Raw genomic sequence first — 16,529 nt, 5'->3', positions numbered from 1 at the left:
TTTATAATCTATCTTCAATAGATATTCATCAGGAAAGTTGTCTTGTATGGCCGATTCATTTAGAACTTCTAACTCAGGATTTTCAAGACGAGAAAGATGATCAGCGGCGAGATTTTCTGCTCCTCTTTTATCTCTGATTTCAATATCAAACTCTTGTAAGAGTAAGATCCAACGGATTAATCTTGGTTTAGCATCTTGTTTTGAAAATAGGTATCTAAGAGCAGAATGGTCGGTATAGACCACCGTTTTTGCTAAAACGAGATATGATCGAAATTTGTCAAAAGCAAAGACAATAGCAAGGAGTTCTTTTTCAGTAGTTGTATAGTTCGTTTGTGCTCCTTGTAATGTCTTACTAGCATAATATATAGGTTGAAATCGTTTTTCAATCCTTTGTCCTAAAACGGCTCCCATTGCAAAATCACTTGCATCGCACATTAGTTCAAATGGTAGATTCCAATTTGGTGTTATCATGATCGGCGCATTAGTGAGTTTTTCTTTAAGAATATTAAAAGATTTGATACATTCATCTGAAAAGATGAATGGCGCATCCTTTTCTAGGAGTTTATTCATAGGAGTGGCAATTTTAGAAAAATCTTTTATGAAACGTCGGTAAAAACCGGCATGCCCTAGAAAACTCCTAACTCCTCTAACATTTGTGGGATGTGGAAGTTTAGCAATTACATCTACTTTAGCTCTATCCACTTCAATTCCTTTTTTTGAAATTTTATGTCCAAGAACGATGCCTTCTTTAACCATGAAATGGCATTTCTCCCAATTAAGTACTAGATTTGATTTTTCGCATCTAATTAGCATTCGTTCCAGATTAACTAGACATGATTCAAATGTATCACCGAAGACTGAAAAGTCATCCATGAAAACTTCCATGCATTCTTCTATCATGTCGTGAAAAATCGCCATCATACACCTTTGAAAGGTTGCAGGGGCGTTGCAAAGTCCAAATGGCATGCGTTTGTAAGCAAAAGTACCATAAGGGCACGTGAATGTGGTTTTCTCTTGATCTTCGGGTGCTATTGGAATTTGAAAATATCCGGAAAATCCATCTAGAAAACAATAGTAACTATTTCCGGCTAATCTTTCCAACATTTGATCTATGAAAGGTAAGGGAAAGTGATCTTTTCTGGTGGCGTCATTTAATTTTCTATAATCAATACACACACGCCATCCTGTTACAGTCCTAGTAGGAATAAGCTCATTTTTCTCATTTGTAATGACAGTCATGCCACCCTTCTTAGGCACGCATTGAACTGGGCTTACCCATGGACTATCAGAAATTGGATATATCAAACCTGCATCTAGCAGTTTAATAATCTCTTTCTTAACTACATCTTGCATATTAGGATTTAGTCTTCGTTGGCGTTGCACATACATTTTATGACCTTCTTCCATAAGGATTTTATGTGTGCAATACGAAGGACTTATTCCTTTAATATCATGAATCTTCCATGCAATGGCTGGTTTATGAGCTTTCAACACATAAATGAGTTAAGATTTTTCATCATTTGTGAGAGAAGACGATATTATTACAGGTAATTCAGATTCACCATGTAAATAAGCGTATTCCAAATGGGTTGGAAGTGGCTTTAACTCTAATATCGGCGGTTCTTCTATCGATGATTTGTATCGATATCGGTCTTCCTCTTTTAACATTTGAAGTTCTTCTGTTGTTGGTTCATATCAATTATCCATAAGTGTAGCTAACATTTCAGCTTCATCAATTGGTTCATTACCTTCTCCTAAAGAACATTCTCCTGTTCCTTGTAATTCTGGAAATTCTTCTAATAATTCTGCATGTGCATCTATAGTTTGAATATAATAACATGTATCATCTGCAGATTGTGGTTGTTGCATTGCTCTATCAACTGAAAAGGTAACACTCTCATCCTCTATACTTAGGGTCAGTTTCTTACCGAACACGTCTATCATTGCTTTAGCCGTGTTTAAGAATGGTCTTCCTAATATGAGAGGAACTTGAGAATCTTCTTCCATGTCCAGAACAACAAAATCTACTGGAAATACTAAAGTACCAACTTTAACTAGCATGTTCTCCATTATCCCTCTAGGATATTTTATTGATCTATCGGCTAGTTGTATGCTTATTCTGGTTGGTTTCAATTCTCCAAGGTCTAGTTTAGCGTATAGTGAATACGGCATTAAATTTATACTAGCACCTAAGTCTGCCAATGCTTCTATTGAACTAAGACTACCCAGAAAACATGGAATTGTGAAACTTCCTGGATCAGATAATTTTTCTGGTATCTTATTCAACAGCACTGCTGAACAATTTGCATTCATAGTGACAGCCGAGAGTTCTTCCATTTTCTTTCTATTCGTGATTAGATCTTTCAAGAATTTAGCATACCTTGGCATTCCTGAAATTACATCAATGAAAGGAAGATTTATATTTATTTGTTTAAACATATCCAAAAATTTGGATTGCTCGGCTTCAAGTCTTTCTTTTCTCATTTTACTCGGGTAAGGAAGCGGTGGTTGGTACGGTTTAACATAAGGTTTAGCCTTAACTGTGTTATCTTCATTAACCTTTTCAACTACCGGTTCTTTTTCCTTATCTTGATCAGGTTGTGGTTCTTGTGGAGTAGGAATGGTTTCATCAGAAGTTACAGGTATTTCCGGTGGTTTAAGTGTTGTACCACTTCTTGTGGTAATGGCTTTAGCTATTTCATTCCGGGGGTTAGCATTTGTATCACTAGGTAGACTTCCCGGTTTTCTTTCACCTATTAACCTTGCTAGGTTACTCACTTCTTGTTCCAGATTTTGAATAGAAGCTTGTTGATTTCTAAATGCTTGAGCATTTTGTTCATTGGTTTGTTTCTGAGATGTGAAAAACTGCGTTTGAGACTCAACTAGCTTTGATATCATATCTTCTAAATTTGGCTTTTTCTCGTCGGTTTGTTGTGGTTTAATCGGAAAAATAGGTCTTTGCTGATTGTAAGTATTGTTAGATACTTGTTGATTGCTAGGACCTTGTTGGTTGTTGTATGGAACATTTCGGTTATAATTTTGGTTTTGATTGTAAATCGGTCTTGGCGGTTGATAATTATTCTGATAATTATTTCCAGGCCTTTGGTTTATGTATGAAATATTCTCTCTTTGTTCCATTGTTAATTCAATACTGAGACAATCTTTTGTCAAATGTGGTCCTCCACACTGCTCACAACTAATTCGTATAGCATGAATATCTTTAGTCATCTTTTCCATTCGTCTCTCGAAAGCATCTATCTTTGCCGAAATGGAATCTAAGTCATGGCTAGAATCGGCTCTAGCTGCTTTAGATGATCTAACGATGTCTTTTTCTTGATGCCACTCATGTGAGTGGGAAGCAGTATTATCAATAATTTTGTAAGCATCAGTTTCGGTTTTCTTCATAATAGAACCACCAGCTGCTATATCTATGTCTTTTCTTGTAGTGATGTCGCATCCTTGGTAGAATATTTGTACTATTTGACAGGTGTCTAAACCATGTTGCGGACATCCTCTTAATAACTTTCCATATCTTGTCCACGCCTCATATAGAGTTTCATTTGGCTTCTGTGTGAACGTAACAATTTCTGCTTGAAGTCTTACGGCTTTAGATGCAGGAAAGAATTGTTTAAGAAATTTGTCAACTAAAACGTCCCATGTATCGATCGCCCCTTCAGGTAACGATTCCAACCAATCTTTGGCTTCTCCCTTTAAAGTCCAGGGAAATAACATGAGATATATCTGTTCATCCTCTACTTCTCGGATTTTAAATAGTGTGCAGATCCTATTAAAGGTACGTAGATATTCATTTGGATCTTCCTTCGGCACACCACTAAATTGGCATTGATTAGTCACCATGTGTAGAATTTGTCCTTTGATTTAATAATCTGGCGCATTAATGTCTGGATGAGTAATTGCGTGACCTTGGCCAGTGCGTTTAGCTCTCATTCGGTCTTCCATACTTAAAGGTTCCAGATTCTCCATAATTGAATTTGTTGAATCGGTATCACTAGATGATTCTGATTTAATGGTTCGTTCCTCAACAATCTCTGTTTGAATGATTGGTGGTTCCGGAGGAAAGTTTAATGGTTCAGGATCTACGAACCGTTCCTGAATATTCTCCGGATTCTCAATTGTGAGGTTGGGTTCAAAAAATGGATTATCGGAAATTTGAGTTGGAGTTCTTGGTCGACTAGATGATGATTCTAAAGAAAAATCAGCGGCGACAATATTGGCTAGATGTCTTGATCTAGTTACAGGTGGTGAACGTCTTGCTCGGTGCATTCACTGAATATCCTATTAGTTTTTAAAAAGGAAAGAAAAATTATAATAAGTTATCCAATCAATAGACTTTTCTGATTTTGCCCACGTTTCGAATAGCCAAAAGATGCAGCAGAGGGGCAGGATTCGTTTGGTCTCAATATAATTGAGGACTGTTTGGCTCCAATAACCCGGTCCACGTACAAATCCAACTATTACTACGAACCAGAAAATTTTGATGTCTATTAATTTAACCACTTAAAATAAATTTTCGTAATTTTAAGAAATTTAGATAAGAAGTAGAAAAAATTCTAAGTCCTAAAAACTAGAATGGCGAGAAATAAGAGAGAAAAAGAGTTCGTCGCAAAAGGTAGAAAAAGAAAAATGGTTGAAAAATAAAAGGTGACGGAAAAATAAAAGAAACTTATAAAAACTTAAAAATACTTGACTAACCTAACCTTATTACTACAACTAACTTAAAATTATAATCGCAAATTGAAATTACTAATTGGAATGATAATTGATACATAGTAAAAGGTGTCTAAAAATATTAAAGCTTACAGGAAAAACTAAATCCCAAATGGAAATAACTTTAAAAAAAAAAAAACTAAAACTTAAAAAGGCGTCGCAAAATTCTAAAGCACCTAATACTTAATCTAAGGAATAAGCACTTAAGAGAGTTTACGGCAAAGCTTAAAAATCTAAAATTACTACGGTAAATACTATGTCTAAAAACTAAGTACGAATAATAAAAATATAAAAATTACGCTAAAACAATTAAAAGATACAAAAATATAAAAGTTATAAAAAGTTATAAAAATATTAGATTTTATAAAAATATTATTTTTATATTATTTTTATATTATAGTATTAAGTAAATAAATAATAAAACTAAACAAAATTAAAAATAACTAAATAAATTAAAAACTTAATTATAATAATAATAATAGTTTTAGGGTTTAAATAATAATAATTAAATAATATCCGTAATTAATACGGAATTAGGGTTCGTTTGTGGCCTGGTCAACCCCTTCATGCGAGTCGCATGGAATAAGGGGGTGGGTCATGCGAGTCGCATGACCTGCCTTGCAGGTTCAAATCAGGGGGTCAAATGACAGGTTCAACGTAATATTTAATATTTTATTTTCTTTTTTTCTGTTTTAAATTTAAATAAAATATATATATATATAATTAAAATAAAAACTTAAAAATAAACTTAAAATACTTTATAATTTTGTAAAAATAAAAGAAAAACTTAAAAATATATTTAAAATACTTTTTTTTTTCGGTTTTAAAAGATTTTTTTTTTATCTTTTTTAATTTTTATAATTTTTAAACAAAAATATATATATAACAAAAACTAATTAAAACTTAAAATATAAATTTTTTTTTTTTTTTTATATTGACGTTTCGCTTCGGTGATTCCCCGGCAGCGGCGCCAAAAATACTTGATGTTTTGCGAGGTGTATATAAAATAGTTATTAATTTTACTAGGAAAAACTATTAAATACGATACAATTTTACACAAGATATTTATTTATTTATAGAATGGCTATACTTAAACCTTGCTACAACACTTATAGGCAGTGTACCTAATCGTACAGTAGTGTAGTTTTTAGTAAGTCCGGTTCGTTCCACAGGGAAATCTTTAAACAAAGCTCAACGCTATATTAGTTTACTTTTATAAAAATACAAACATATATATAAGTAATATTATTATTATAAAGGGGGGTTTTTACCGTTTAATGACCGGTTTGTCGATTTTAAAACTTTAGTCGCAGTTAAAACCTAATGTAAAATATTAAATAAATAAAAGACTTAAATTAAAACTTAAAGTAAATAACGATAATGAAATTGCGAATAATAAAAGTGCGATAAACTTGCGATAATTAAAAAGTACGATAATTAAAAGTGCGATTAAACAACAATAAATAAAAGTGCGATAATTAGAAGTGCAATTAAATATAAAATAAAGGAAATTAAATATGAAATAAAAGAATTATGCTTATTTAAACTTCCGTAATCATGATGTTTGACGTGTTGATTTTAGTTTTATGCCCATGGGTTAATTGTCCTTTGTCCTGGATTATTTAATATGTCCGTCTGGTTTTTGTCCATAACAGTCCATCAGTCATAAATATAAAGTGCGAGTGTCCTCATCAAATTATTCTTATACCCGAAGTTAAATATTCCAACTAATTGGGGATTCGAATTGTAACAAGGTTTTAATACTTTGTTTAATGAATACACCAGGTTATCGACTACGTGTAAACCAAGGTTTTACTACTTTGTTAACAATTACACCAATTACCCTTGAATGTAATTTCACCCCTGTTTTAATTATTCTAGTGGCTATTAATCCATTCCCGTGTCCGGTTAAATGAACGATTATTCGTACATATAAATACCCCGCCCATCGTGTCCGATTGAGTGTATATGGTAATTTATAGGGACGCCCAATTGTAAATCTTTATATTAACATTAACAAACTATCATTTAGTTAAACAAATATAAAGCCCATTAATAGCCCATAGTCTAATTTCCACAATTGTCGTTCTTTTATCCAAACCCCAATTATGGTACAAAGTCCAATTACCCAATTTTAGTAATTAGCCCAACATCATGATTACTTCGTTTTAAATAAGCATAATAATAATTTAGCTACGAGACATTAATGTAAAAAGGTTGAACATAACTTACAATGATTAAAAATAGCGTAGCGTTACACGGACAGAATTTCGACTTACACCCTTAAAACAATCCTTAACATAACCTTATTATTATTATTAATTAAAATTAAAATTATAAATATTTATTTATATCATATGTTTGAGATAGAGGGAGATAGATATTATGGTGTACATCAAACTGAATCACGAACTCGCTTTATATAGAAGGTGACCTGGAAAAGTAAGCCATGCGACTCGCATGGGCTTACCCTTCCTGTCATGCGAGTCGCATGGCTGGTGATGACAGCTCACATTCTTTTATCTGATTGCTTGCCGACATAATAAATAAATAATATAAATATATAAATAATTTTAATAATTATTTATATATTATATTATTTTTATATGCATAGTTGAGTAGATATTTTTAGTCCGTTGCGTCGGGCGTTTCTTCTAGGCTCAGGCCCCGGTTCCGGATTTTCGGACGTCCTCGCGTATTATTTTAAATCGCGTACTTTGCGTCTTGTAACTTGTACTCTTGTCATTTTGAGACGTTCCTCATCAATATTTTGAACCTTTTTAATTGTATCTTGTACTTTTTAGCTCTTTGGACCTTTTTGTCTTTAATTTGTCGAATTTGCCTTTTATCTTCTCTTTTTAATATTTAAACGAATATCGCTTGTAATTTGAACAATTGCAACTAAAATCTTGTCTTTCCTGAGGAATAATGCTATAAAATATGTGTTCATTTTTGGCATTATCAATAACTCATTGTTAAAATACCTAATGAAATATATACTTATAATAAAATCATGTTAACTATATATATAACCATATATATGTCATCGTATAGTTTTTACAAGTTTTAACGTTCGTGAATCACCGGTCAACTTGGGTGGTCAATTGTCTATATGAAACCTATTTCAATTAATCAAGTCTTAACAAGTTTGATTGCTTAACATGTTGGAAACACTTAATCATGTAAATAACAATTTCATTTAATATATATATAAACATGGAAAAGTTCGGGTCACTACAGTACCTACCCGTTAAATAAATTTCGTCCCGAAATTTTAAGTAGTTGGAGGTGTTGACGTATCTTCTGGAAATAAATGCGGGTATTTCTTCTTCATCTGATCTTCACTCTCCCAGGTGAACTCGGGTCCTCTACGAGCATTCCATCGAACCTTAACAATCGGTATCTTGTTTTGTTTACGTCTCTTAACCTCACGATCCATTATTTCGACGGGTTCTTCAATGAATTGAAGTTTTTCATTGATTTGGATTTCGTCCAACGGAATAGTGAGATCTTCTTTAGCAAAACATTTCTTCAAATTTGAGACATGGAAAGTGTTATGTACAGCCGCGAGTTGTTGAGGTAGCTCCAGTTGGTAAGCTACTGGTCCGACACGATCTATAATCTTGAATGGTCCAATGTTCCTTGGATTTATTTTCCCCCGTTTACCAAATCGAACAATGCCTTTCCAAGGTGAAACCTTAAGCATGACCATTTCTCCAATTTCAAACTCTATATCTTTTCTTTTACTGTCCGCGTAGCTCTTTTGTCGACTCTGGGCGGTTTTTAATCTTTGTTGAATTTGGATGATTTTCTCGGTAGTTTCTTGTATTATCTCCGGACCCGTAATCTGTCTATCCCCCACTTCACTCCAACAAATCGGAGACCTGCACTTTCTACCATAAAGTGCTTCAAACGGCGCCATCTCAATGCTTGAATGGTAGCTGTTGTTGTAGAAAAATTCTGCTAACGGTAGATGTCGATCCCAACTGTTTCCGAAATCAATAACACAAGCTCGTAGCATGTCTTCAAGTGTTTGTATCGTCCTTTCGCTCTGCCCATCAGTTTGTGGATGATAGGCAGTACTCATGTCTAGACGAGTTCCCAATGCTTGCTGTAATGTCTGCCAGAATCTTGAAATAAATCTGCCATCCCTATCAGAGATAATAGAGATTGGTATTCCATGTCTGGAGACGACTTCCTTCAAATACAGTCGTGCTAACTTCTCCAACTTGTCATCTTCTCTTATTGGCAGGAAGTGTGCTGACTTGGTGAGACGATCAACTATTACCCAAATAGTATCATAACCACTGGCAGTCCTTGGCAATTTAGTAATGAAATCCATGGTAATGTTTTTCCATTTCCATTCCGGGATTTCAGGTTGTTGTAGTAGACCTGATGATTTATGATGTTCAGCTTTGACCTTAGAACACGTCAAATATTCTCCTACATATTTAGCAATATCGGCTTTTATACCTGGCCACCAAAAATGTTTCTTAAGATCCTTGTACATCTTCCCCGTTCCAGGATGTATTGAGTAACTGGTTTTATGAGCTTCTCTAAGTACCATTTCTCTCATATCTCCAAATTTTGGTACCCAAATTCTTTCAGCCATATACCGGATTCCGTCTTCCCGAATATTAAGATGCTTCTCCGATCCTTTAGGTATTTCATCCTTTAAATTTCCCTCTTCTAAAACTCCTTGTTGAGCCTCCTTTATTTGAGTAGTAAGGTTATTTTGAATCATTATATTCATAGATTTTACTCAAATGGGTTCTCTGTCCTTCCTGCTCAAGGCGTCGGCTACCACATTTGCCTTCCCCGGGTGGTAACGAATCTCAAAGTCATAATCATTCAACAATTCAATCCACCTACGCTGCCTCATATTCAGTTGTTTCTGATTAAATATGTGTTGAAGACTTTTGTGGTCGGTATATATAATACTTTTGACCCCATATAAGTAGTGCCTCCAAGTCTTTAATGCAAAAACAACCGCGCCTAATTCCAAATCATGCGTCGTATAATTTTGCTCGTGAATCTTCAATTGTCTAGACGCATAAGCAATCACCTTCGTTCATTGCATTAATACACAACCGAGACCTTGCTTTGATGCGTCACAATAAATCACAAAATCATCATTCCCTTCAGGCAATGACAATATAGGTGCCGTAGTTAGATTTTTCTTCAATAATTGAAACGCCTCCTCTTGTTCATCCTTCCATTCAAATTTCTTCCCTTTATGCGTTAATGCAGTCAAGGGTTTTGATATTTTGGAGAAATCTTGGATGAATCTTCTGTAGTAACCAGCCAATCCTAAAAATTGACGTATATGCTTCGGAGTTTTTGGGGTTTCCCACTTTTCAACGGTTTCGATCTTTGCCGGGTCCACCTGGATACCTTCTTTGTTCACTATGTGACCGAGGAATTGAACTTCTTCCAACCAAAATGCACACTTTGAAAACTTAGCGTACAGTTTTTCTTTCCTCAATACTTCTAGCACTTTTCTCAAATGTTCTTCGTGCTCTTGATCATTCTTTGAGTAAATAAGTATGTCATCGATGAAAACAATGACAAACTTGTCAAGATATGGCCCACACACTCGGTTCATATGGTCCATGAACACAGCTGGTATGTTAGTCAATCCAAACAGCATAACCATAAACTCGTAATGACCATAACGCATCCTAAAAGCAGTTTTTGGAATATCATCCTCCTTTACTCGCATTTGATGTTATCCAGAACGTAAATCGATCTTCGAATAAACCGACGAGCCTTGTAGTTGATCAAATAAGTCGTCAATTCTCGGCAGTGGATAAGGGTTTTTGATGGTAAGTTTGTTCAACTCTCTGTAGTCAATACACAATCTAAATGTACCATCCTTCTTCTTGACAAACAAAACAGGAGCTCCCCATGGTGATGTGCTTGGTCGAATGAAACCACGTTCTAATAGTTCTTGCAGTTGGCTTTGCAGTTCTTTCATCTCGCTGGGTGCGAGTCTATAAGGAGCACGAGCTATTGGTGCAGCTCCTGGTACAAGATCTATTTGAAATTCAACAGATCGTTGTGGAGGTAGTCCCGGTAATTCTTTCAGAAATACATCGAGAAATTCTTTTGCGACGGGAACATCATTGATGCTCTTTTCTTCAGTTTGTACTTTCTCGACGTGTGCTAGAACAACATAGCAACCTTTTCTTATTAGTTTTTGTGCCTTCAAATTACTAATAAGATGTAGCTTCATGTTGCCCTTTTCTCCGTACACCATTAAGGGTTCTCCTTCTTCTCGTACAATGCGAATTGCATTTTTATAACATGCGATCTCTGCTTTCACCTTCTTCAGCCAGTCCATGCCAACTATTACATCAAAACTCCCTAACTCTACTGGTATCAAATCAATCTTAAATGTTTCGCTACCCAGTTTAATTTCTCGATTCCGGCATATATTATCTGCTGAAATTAATTTACCGTTTGCTAATTCGAGTAAAAATTTACTATCCAACGGCGTCAATGGATAACTTAATTTAGCACAAAAATCTCTACTCATATAGCTTCTATCCGCACTCGAATCAAATAAAACGTAAGCAGATTTATTGTCAATAAGAAATGTACCCGTAACAAGCTCCAGGTCTTCCTGTGCCTCTGCCGCATTAATATTGAAAACTCTTCCGCGGCCTTGTCCATTCGTGTTCTCCTGGTTCGGGCAATTTCTAATAATGTGGCCCGGTTTTCCACATTTATAACAAACTACATTGGCATAACTTGCTCCGACACTACTTGCTCCGCCATTACTCATTCCGACACCATTTGTTCTTTTCGTTCTGTTAACCCCTGGTCTGTAGACCTCACACTTCGCCGCGCTATGACCATTTCTTTTACACTTGTTGCAAAATTTGGTGCAGAACCCCGAGTGATACTTTTCACAACTTTGGCATAGCTGCTTCTGATTGTTGTTGTTGTTGCGGTTGTTATTGTTGTTGGAATGATTGTTGTAGTTGCTGTTGTTGTTGTTGTTGTTGTTGTTGTTGTTGTTGGGCCATTTGTTGTAGTTGCGATTGATGTTGCGATTGTTGGAATAATTGTTGCGATTATTATTGTAATTGCTGTTGTTGTTGTATTGGTGATTCTTATCACCGTTTTCCTCCCACTTTCTTTTTAATTGCTTCACATTGGCCTCTTCAGCCGTCTGTTCTTTAATTCTTTCCTCAATCTGGTTCACTAGTTTGTGAGCCATTCTACATGCCTGTTTTATGGAGGCGGGCTCGTGTGAACTTATATCTTCTTGGATTCTTTCCGGTAATCCTTTCACAAACGCGTCGATCTTCTCTTCCTCATCTTCGAACGCTCCCGGACACAATAGGCACAATTCTGTGAATCGTCTTTCGTACGTGGTAATATCAAATCCTTGGGTTCGTAACCCTCTAAGTTCTGTCTTGAGCTTATTGACCTCGCTTCTGGGACGGTACTTCTCGTTCATCAAGTGCTTGAATGCTGACCACGGTAGTGCGTACGCATCATCTTGTCCCACTTGCTCTAGATTGGTATTCCACCATGTTAACGCAGAACATGTGAAGGTATGCGTAGCGTACTTCACTTTGTCCTCTTCAGTACACTTACTTATGGCAAACACCGATTCGACCTTCTCGGTCCACCGTTTCAATCCGATCGGTCCTTCGGTTCCATCAAATTCCAAAGGTTTGCAGGCAGTGAATTCTTTGTAGGTGCATCCTACACGATTTCCTGTACTGCTAGATCCAAGGTTATTATTGGTATGTAGCGCAGCCTGTACTGCGGCTATGTTTGAAGCTAGAAAAGTATGGAATTCCTCTTCATTCATATTCACGGTGTGTCGAGTAGTCGGTGCCATTTCCTTCAAAATAGTCAAATGGAACAAGTTAATCATACAGAATATTAAGAGTAGTTAATAGTATTTCGTAGCATAATATGAACTCATTTATAAAAGCTTTTTCTTCATATTAGCGTTTTATAAGTTTAAATTCGGGTAGTACCTACCCGTTAAGTTCATACTTAGTAGCTAATATACAATTCAACTACTACAATTCTATATGAAAAACTGATTATAATAATATTTCGCGTTCAAACTTTTACACAATATTTTACAAACTTACAATACCGCTTATTTTACATATAGCATGAAATATAGCACACAATAAATTTGATACAAGATGGTTGTGAAGATAATTCTAGCTAGTACACAAGTCGTTCAGCAAAGGCAATAAAGACACGTAATTCATACGTCCAGAAACAAGTCATGCATTCTAGTTTTACTAGGATTACTTCCCATCCTTGGTCTTGTGGAACATAACCGTTATGGCCGTTGATAAGACAGCGTGTTGTAACGTCGTCAAAGGGACGAGGGTTACGTAATGACCAACAGTCTCGTAATAACCTAAAAACCTCATTTCTTACCCCAATTACCGACTCCGTCACTTGTGGGAATGTTTTGTTTAATAGTTGTAGCCCGATGTTCTTTTTCTCACTTTGGTGAGAAGCGAACATTACTAACCCGTAAGCATAGCATGCTTCTTTATGTTGCATGTCAGCCGCTTTTTCTAAATCATGAAGTCCTATATTCGGATACATTGAGTCAAAACAATTTCTTAACCCGTTGCGTAAAATAGCATTTGGGTTCCCCGCAATATATGCGTCAAAGTAAACACATCGTAACTTATGGGTTTCCCAATGTGATATCCCCCATCTTTCAAACGAAAGTCTCTTATAAACCAAGACATTCCTGGAACGTTCTTCGAATGTCTTACAAACGGATTTCGCCGTAAATAGTTGTGCCGAAGAATTCTGACCGACTCTAGACAAGATTTCATCAATCATGTCTCCGGGTAGGTCTCTTAAAATATTGGGTTGTCTATCCATTTTATGTTTTTATACTGTAAAATAGACAAGAGTTAGATTCATAAAAAAAAAATACTTATTAATACAAGCAATTTTTACATATATCATAAAGCATAAGCACACTATATTACACCACACGAATACAACTATCTTATTCCGACTCGCTCATTTCTTCTTCTTCGGTTTTGGTTCGTTTTGCCAAGTTTCTAGGGATATATGATGTTCCCCTAATACGAGCTGTCGTTTTCCACAACGGTTTAGAAAAACCTGGTGGTTTAGAGGTTCCCGGGTCATTGTTACAACTTAAGGGCTTCGGGGGTTGACGATACATATAAAGTTCATCGGGGTTGGAATTAGATTTCTCTATTTTTATGCCCTTTCCCTTATTATTTTCTTTTGCCTTTTTAAATTCAGTTGGGGTAATTTCTATAACATCATCGGAATTCTCGTCGGAATCCGATTCATCGGAGAATTGGTAATCCTCCCAATATTTTGCTTCCTTGGCGGAAACACCATTGACCATAATTAACCTTGGTCGGTTGGTTGAGGATTTTCTTTTACTTAACCGTTTTATTATTTCCCCCACCGGTTCTATTTCCTCCTCCGGTTCCTCCTCTTTCGGTTCTGATTCTTCTTCCGGTTCTTCTTCGGGAACTTGTGAATCAGTCCAATATATATTCGACTCTTCATTATTATTAGGTGAGTCAATGGGATTTGTGCTAGAGGTAGACATCTATCACACAAAATCAAACATGTTAAGAGATTAATATATCACATAATATATACATGTTAATAATATATAGTTTCCAACAAAAATGTTAAGCAATCATTTTTAAAGAAAACACGGTCGAAGTCCAGACTCACTAATGCATCCTAACAAACTCGATAAGACACACTAATGCAAATTTCTGGTTCTCTAAGACCAACGCTCTGATACCAACTGAAATGTCCCGTTCTTATTGATTAAAAACATTCCATATTAATTGATTTCGTTGCGAGGTTTTGACCTCTATATGAGACGTTTTTCAAAGACTGCATTCATTTTTAAAACAAACCATAACCTTTATTTCATAAATAAAGGTTTAAAAAGCTTTACGTAGATTATCAAATAATGATAATCTAAAATATCCTGTTTACACACGACCATTACATAATGGTTTACAATACAAATATGTTACATTGAAATCAGTTTCTTGAATGCAGTTTTTACACAATATCATACAAACATGGACTCCAAATCTTGTCCTTATTTTAGTATGCAACAGCGGAAGCTCTTAGTATTCACCTGAGAATAAACATGCTTTAAACGTCAACAAAAATGTTGGTGAGTTATAGGTTTAACCTATATATATCAAATCGTAACAATAGACCACAAGATTTCATATTTCAATACACATCCCATACATAGAGATAAAAATCATTCATATGGTGAACACCTGGTAACCGACATTAACAAAATGCATATATAAGAATATCCCCATCATTCCGGGACACCCTTCGGATATGATATAAATTTTGAAGTACTAAAGCATCCGGTACTTTGGATGGGGTTTGTTAGGCCCAATAGATCTATCTTTAGGATTCGCGTCAATTAAGGTGTCTGTTCCCTAATTCTTAGATTACCAGACTTAATAAAAAGGGGCATATTCGATTTCGATAATTCAACCATAGAATGTAGTTTCACGTACTTGTGTCTATTTTGTAAATCATTTATAAAACCTGCATGTATTCTCATCCCAAAAATATTAGATTTTAAAAGTGGGACTATAACTCACTTTCACAGATTTTTACTTCGTCGGGAAGTAAGACTTCGCCACTGGTTGATTCACGAACCTATAACAATATATACATATATATCAAAGTATGTTCAAAATATATTTACAACACTTTTAATATATTTTGATGTTTTAAGTTTATTAAGTCAGCTGTCCTCGTTAGTAACCTACAACTAGTTGTCCACAGTTAGATGTACAGAAATAAATCGATAAATATTATCTTAAATCAATCCACGACCCAGTGTATACGTATCTCAGTATTGATCACAACTCAAACTATATATATTTTGGAATCAACCTCAACCCTGTATAGCTAACTCCAACATTCACATATAGAGTGTCTATGGTTGTTCCGAAATATATATAGATGTGTCGACATGATAGGTCGAAACATTGTATACGTGTCTATGGTATCTCAAGATTACATAATATACAATACAAGTTGATTAAGTTATGGTTGGAATAGATTTGTTACCAATTTTCACGTAGCTAAAATGAGAAAAATTATCCAATCTTGTTTTACCCATAACTACTTCATTTTAAATCCGTTTTGAGTGAATCAAATTGCTATGGTTTCATATTGAACTCTATTTTATGAATCTAAACAGAAAAAGTATAAGTTTATAGTTGGAAAAATAAGTTACAAGTCGTTTTTGTAAAGGTAGTCATTTCAGTCGAAAGAACGACGTCTAGATGACCATTTTAGAAAACATACTTCCACTTTGAGTTTAACCATAATTTTTGGATATAGTTTCATGTTCATAATAAAAATCATTTTCCCAGAATAACAACTTTTAAATAAAAGTTTATCATAGTTTTTAATTAACTAACCCAAAACAGCCCGCGGTGTTACTACGACGGCGTAAATCCGGTTTTACGGTGTTTTTCGTGTTTCCAGGTTTTAAATCATTAAGTTAGCATATCATATAGATATAGAACATGTGTTTAGTTGATTTTAAAAGTCAAGTTAGAAGGATTAACTTTTATTTGCGAACAAGTTTAGAATTAACTAAACTATGTTCTAGTGATTACAAGTTTAAACCTTCGAATAAGATAGCTTTATATGTATGAATCGAATGATGTTATGAACATCATTACTACCTCAAGTTCCTTGGATAAACCTACTGGAAATGAGAAAAATAGATCTAGCTTCAAAGGATCCTT

This window comes from Rutidosis leptorrhynchoides, chromosome 7, assembly GCF_046630445.1.
Source record: "Rutidosis leptorrhynchoides isolate AG116_Rl617_1_P2 chromosome 7, CSIRO_AGI_Rlap_v1, whole genome shotgun sequence".
Classification (NCBI taxonomy): domain Eukaryota; kingdom Viridiplantae; phylum Streptophyta; class Magnoliopsida; order Asterales; family Asteraceae; genus Rutidosis; species Rutidosis leptorrhynchoides.
This window is presented reverse-complemented; position numbering follows the sequence as displayed.